This window comes from Atheta coriaria, unplaced genomic scaffold, assembly GCF_025399875.1.
Source record: "Atheta coriaria isolate IRGN ID8LTWV9N9 unplaced genomic scaffold, Caltech_Dcor_3.1 hic_scaffold_1_pilon, whole genome shotgun sequence".
NCBI classification, from domain to species: Eukaryota; Metazoa; Arthropoda; class Insecta; order Coleoptera; family Staphylinidae; genus Dalotia; species Dalotia coriaria.
The window spans coordinates 3,633,867-3,639,825 of record NW_027045443.1 but is presented as its reverse complement, the minus strand read 5'-3'; the positions used below and the strand labels follow the sequence as shown (position 1 = coordinate 3,639,825).

The 5,959-nt window shown below is 35.7% G+C and overlaps 1 long non-coding RNA gene across 1 annotated transcript; it reads left to right on the top strand.

Moving 5' to 3' along the window:
- The first annotated feature begins 4,291 nt into the window (after positions 1-4,291).
- Positions 4,292-5,325, top strand: LOC135793167 (uncharacterized). The gene is made up of 2 exons (XR_010548548.1): positions 4,292-4,426; positions 5,038-5,325. It is a non-coding gene; the product is annotated as an uncharacterized lncRNA (long non-coding RNA).
- Positions 5,326-5,959: the final 634 nt, after the last annotated feature.

The window sequence follows — 5,959 nt, the reverse complement described above, 5'->3', positions numbered from 1 at the left end:
TATTTGCATCTAATTATAAAAGTAATATGTTTTAATTTTTGTACATTTTATGTAGTTAGGTTGTTGCTTAATGCGTAGCTGGTGTTATCGTCGATAACATATTTGCGATGACATTTGTACACTTCTCGGTGCGATTATGTGTTTGGGTCATCGTTTAGGTCAGCGCTTATCTCTTGCAGTGGGGTCTTCGAATGGGGTTATAATAAAGTCGTCTCGCACATATTGACTCCCCGCACGGGTCATTTCAGATAAACAAGTCGACGACACATACCTAACACAGACGCCTGACGGCGGCGGCCATAAATATTACATGAGACACCTTGACAATGTTCGTATTTAATTATAGTGAATACATTTGCAATGATCATAACTTTGAACCAACATTTCCACAAATGGAGGTGTTTTTTAAACGTAATAAACAAGTTTATTTGGAAGGTTTTTTCACGTAGACGATGTTGTTTTGAGACTACGATTTGTACGTACTACGTATTGTGGTTGTATAATCAAATGTGAATCAAATGTCGATGACGAAAGTTTTTTTTTTTGTTCGACGTCAAACGCATCGTATGAGGATTTTATTTGTAAACATGAGTTCGAAAATAATACGTCCGATTTTGGATAAGAAGACGCATTGGGTTTATTTTAACATATTTGGTATTTTAGGAAAGCATTGAATCATATGCAGATATTATAAGCAACGTGGATATTTACCAAGTCAAAATCAATAATAATTCTTAATGACGATGCAATAGCCTGACGTGAGGTTACGAGGTTTAAAAGTCACAAATTAAATGCGTTGTTGATAACCCGTACACAATTCTGCGATTATTTGTCGTTGTTTTCAAATTTATGTTTACTTAACAGAGAGTGAGGTAAAATGACGACCTTAAGCTTATATGTTGGTTCCTGGGTGTTTTATGTTCTCTATTGACCTGATTATTCTGTAACAAATTTTGTGAACCTTAGTTGTATGTTATACGTAATGAATTTTAAGATGACAGTAAGTAGCCTCTAGTTTGTAACAGAATTAATAAACAATCAGTTATTTATAAGACAATTCCCTGTAATTTCCGATGATCAATTTTAATAGGTATATTAAGTACTAGCTTTTGCCCGCGACATCGTTCCGGTAATTAAATGTAATTCGTTTTTACTCTCTTGTTCTAGACATAGTATGTGTCAATTCTAACAATAAGATTCGCAATTTTATTTTAAAGAAATTAAGTATATTAAAAATTGCTAATGCACTTCAGCGTGCCATCTCGGATTCAACTATTTAACTATAACTATAATTGAATCTCAATGCCAACTTTTATCCTAGAGAGAAGGGCTGTATTTTGGGTTTTCCCGGCAATTATTCGAATTTTTCTCGCCATAAAAACCATTCTTGGACTTCAATGAACATTTAAAAAAAGAATTGTCCAAATTGATCTAGTCGTTGTTGAGCTATGCGCTTAGCAACAGATTTTGCGATTCATTTTATATTATAGACTAGCTTTAACCCGCGGCTTCGCTCGCGGATATCTAAAATAATGAAGTTGCTTCCGTATGCGTCTGTAGTCACAGAAGAAGTAACAATGAAGTAGAATGGCGGGAAGTGTAAAATGGCTGAAAGTATAGTCTATGGAAGTATAGTGTACAGTCTCCATAGTGTAGTCAATTGGATTTGATGTTGACGTAGCTGTTGGTAATACCGTGTGATAATACAGTGTATCTAATGGTACTATAGTACTTAGATTTGAGCTTCATTGCTGGAATTCTAGATGGCGTTAAAGTAGTCAAATAACCAGATGCAGAGGTATTATTGGCTAAACAATTTCTTTATTTTATTAAAAAAATAATTTTTTTTATTTAAAAAAGGTAGCCTATAACCATTCGGGGACCACTAAGAATATGTGTACAAATTTTCTTGATGATCAGTTAAGAAGTTTTTGCGTGAAAGCATGATAAACATCTGGACTTTCGCATTTATAATATTAGTAGGGATTTGGGTGTTTTTGTCACGAGATTGATTAAGAGCGAACGTAGCGAGCGTGTAATTAATCGATTGTTTAACAACGTTTACCGACGTGACGCTTAAGCTAACTTTTCTACTTCCACTCTATTAGCATTGAGGTTTTTGAATTTGAACTTTGGTAATTAAATCTTCGAAATTCGCTCATACACTACTGGGAAATGTAAGGTAATAAATGTGGTGCCGTCCCGACACGAGCAGCAGCAGCAGCGCCTTCTTTGACTTGTTTGGCGCATGGCATTTCGCATTGGCATTTCAGCTCAACCCCGTGACTAAAGTACTTTAGTCATGGCCTTGCCCGTTTGTGTTTAAAATACCACTTTTGTGCCTCAAAACCGACAAAAACCTGGTTAAAAAAATAAATTATCTAAGCACGGGTATGGTATCAAGTTATTTTGTTTACAATAAATACACTGTGTATAGAAGACACCTGTCTACGCGGTTTTATAATGTGTCATTTTTTATAACTGTCAGTTTTATTCATCTACGCTTTTGGATTATAAAATAAATTCTGCTTGTACCGCGATTTTGGAAAGACCTCGCATATTCCATTGATTCCTCGATAAACAGTGATAATTCTGCCGCCTCAATGCAGCGATTGTCGCATTTTGAATTCTCCAAGTTACTTGAAGATTTGCTTCGTGTAACGTTTGAATACGAGGACCCATTCCGACGTTTCATCAACGACGATAGACAAAACCGCGAGGACTGCACACACTGGGTAATTCTCTAATGATGGACAGTTTGGAGGCGCCGCTATATTTTCTGGATTGCGGCGAGTTCGAGAAGGTGATGATGGTATGGAAAACCTCTCCAGAAAACATTCGCTTCCAAGGAGACAGGTGTATATCGACAAACAACATCGCCTCACCAAACATCCACGAAATATCCGAACCAAACCGCCCAACTGCAAGTGATCAACCAGATTTGGGCATAGATACATTAGATAATCTACCAAGTGATATAGTGCCACCATTAAGTGCATGCTTTAGAAATCGCGGTACATCCAGTAGAAGACTGCAGACCATTACGGGTAGCAACAAAGATATCAGCAGCCACGCAACAACCGCCACTTCAGTCGCTGAAAACACTTACGCTGAATATAGTGAACTGCCCAGTTTCACCAATGATCAAATCATTACAAGACGCAATTCCACCAGCCCTTATGACCTTTCAAGTGGATCACCACAACAAACAGACGATGATTTCGATCGTATTTATCATAACCACGACACGCGTCGCAGGGATGATAAATTTTTGAGCAGAATAAGCAAATGCAATTCAGTTATAGCAATCAGAAAACCTGCTTTTGAAACTGAAAAAAACAATTCACCATATAGACGCATGCAGTATGCATCTAATCACTTATCACTACCGTCTTTTTCCAAATACCGAAGAGAGAAACGGAAGATACAAAAACAGTCGAACAGAATAAAAAAACCTGCACCTTTTATTGCGATGTGCAAAAATTCGGTAGTGTTACAGTTCGTAACAATGTTTGCCGTACTGATTGCCTGCATTCTTTTTACGGCCTAATTTGACAGTTGAAATATAATCCAGCAATATTAATAAAATACCCAGTGCTATTGACGTTTGACCTACTGCGTGTACAAAATTTTTCACTAGTTCCAATTACTAGTAACTAAGTATCTGAGTCGAAACTCGCAGACGCAATATTAATCTTTTTTACATACTTGAATATGTCCCAAATATTCATAATGTTTCAAATGGTTCCTTGCACGTAGGATTCTCAATTCTCAATTTTTACAAGAAAAACAAAAGGCTTAAAATTAATTTTAATCGAAATCAAATCTATATACCTACCTCTTATGCCAATAAAATTATTCTACGTTGTCCTATATTCAGTTAGTTGTTTTTAAATTTCAAACTAAATCCATTTGGTGAAGAACTAAAATTTTATTTCAATTTTAAATTGGAGCAGAAGAAACAAGTGCTCAACCTCTGTTCTAGTCTCAAATTAGGGGTGCGCTACCACTATAATACACTTAACATTCAAAAAGCAGCGTCAAACATTGAAGTTACAAGTACAAAGTACGTAATTACATGCTGCACCGATGTAATATAAGTTGCCTAACTGGTCCCACTTTAAAAACCGCGCTCTAAAACAAAGTTCAAACAAAAATTGTTTTACAAATTATGTTTATAATAACCTGAAACAAAAAAATGCAAACAGTTTATCAATCGTCACTCACGCAGTAGATTTAATCAGAGAATATCGTTAAATTTGCAATTTAAATTATGTATTTTCGTTTGTGCCAATGCTCGCTATGTCGCCCCCGCCCCCGACCGGACGACGGTCGACCGTCTTGGACGACATGGATGACTTGGATTCGTTGCATTCGACCAGCCGATTACTGCAAAAAAATGTCGTAAACTCCCTAGATTTAAATGGTACCAGTGGTAATGCGAGTTAAAAATACAGCACACCTTAGAATTGATACTTATTGCACGCTCTTTTTTTTTTTAATACAACAACAGTTTGGATTCTTTCAGTTTGTCACTCAGCCCAGTATGACGTCTCCTTCCACTCACGAGCTCATTTTCACCCACTCAGCACACAACATTTTTAAGTGTTACAGCTTTTACTGTCCTCAAAATTGCCTATACTGATATTTACTAAACTCCCCACCTTGCTTTGACAAACTTCCGCTGTATATTGGATATTAAAAGCTAAATTTCAAATACAGTGGAATCCCGGTAATCCGGACACGGCTTGATCCGGCACACCTTGTAATCCGACATGGTCATAAGCTATATGTTTGTACTTTAGGATTTGTAATTTGTCGGGTTACAAGGTATTTTTTTGTAAAAAATTCCGGGGCCTTAGGCACTTTTCTATAATCCGACAAATTCGCTCATCCGACACTGCCCTGCAAAGTGATTGTTGGATTACCGGGATTCCACTGCATAACATATAAAACATAATTTACTGTTTCCTACATTTCAAACTGCTCTTTTGTTGGTTGTTTTATGAAATAATCAGAATACACTTTCTTTTTCAGACAATCCATGTGATTCTTCCATGCTTGCTAATTGGAATTGGAAATGGAAATGCTAATTTATTTTAGACCAAAGTTTGGGAACATGAAGCTGTATGAATATTACTTGTGTTTTAAAACAGGATAAAATTAAATTCGTCACTTTATTAAACAATAGGGATACAGTTGTTATAAGTTAAATTCATAACCAGCGTAAAAAAATATGGTTGAGTTATTCGGCTGAGTTTAAAAAAGATAAAGTTAAACTTATCATCAATGCCATGAAACAGAATAAAATTAATTTGTCACCAACATTTAAAATATAAAGATATAGTTCATTTCTTCGTCCGAGTTTAAAAAGGGTAAAAAAGTAAAAGATAAAACAGGTAAAATATACCCTTCTCGCTACTCCAGTGCTGTGCCATCTCAATACCATTTTCCTCTTAGTATAACATCTAGGCTCCAACAACTAAACATAGAGACGTTTAACTTGACTATGGCTCCTGTCCGGTAAGGCAATTGATATAATAATATATGGGCAGATCCATTAATTCTCAACAAAAGTGTGCGCACTTAGATCAGCCATTCTGATAAAGATTTTTTCCTCAAAAGGAAATGGTCTTGATATAATCAAGCAACGGAGCGATTTTTCACTGATTTTCAATAATTTATATCTCAGCTTCTATATAACCAAAAGACTCCTATCAAATGGCATTTTCTCTACTTTTGAGAAAAAAATAGATATTTGGTCAAAATTTTATATCGGGATTAGTTGACCGCCTCTAACTAATAAACTGTTATGGTTAAATTTTACCTATTTGTAAAACCCTAGTATATGTACAGTGTTGGAAGTTAAGGGTCGAGCAGCAGCTAATGCCTTCTATTGGGGTATACTTTATTAAAATCTAAGCAATTTTTACTTGATTGCTTCTATTAAGTAAAGTTA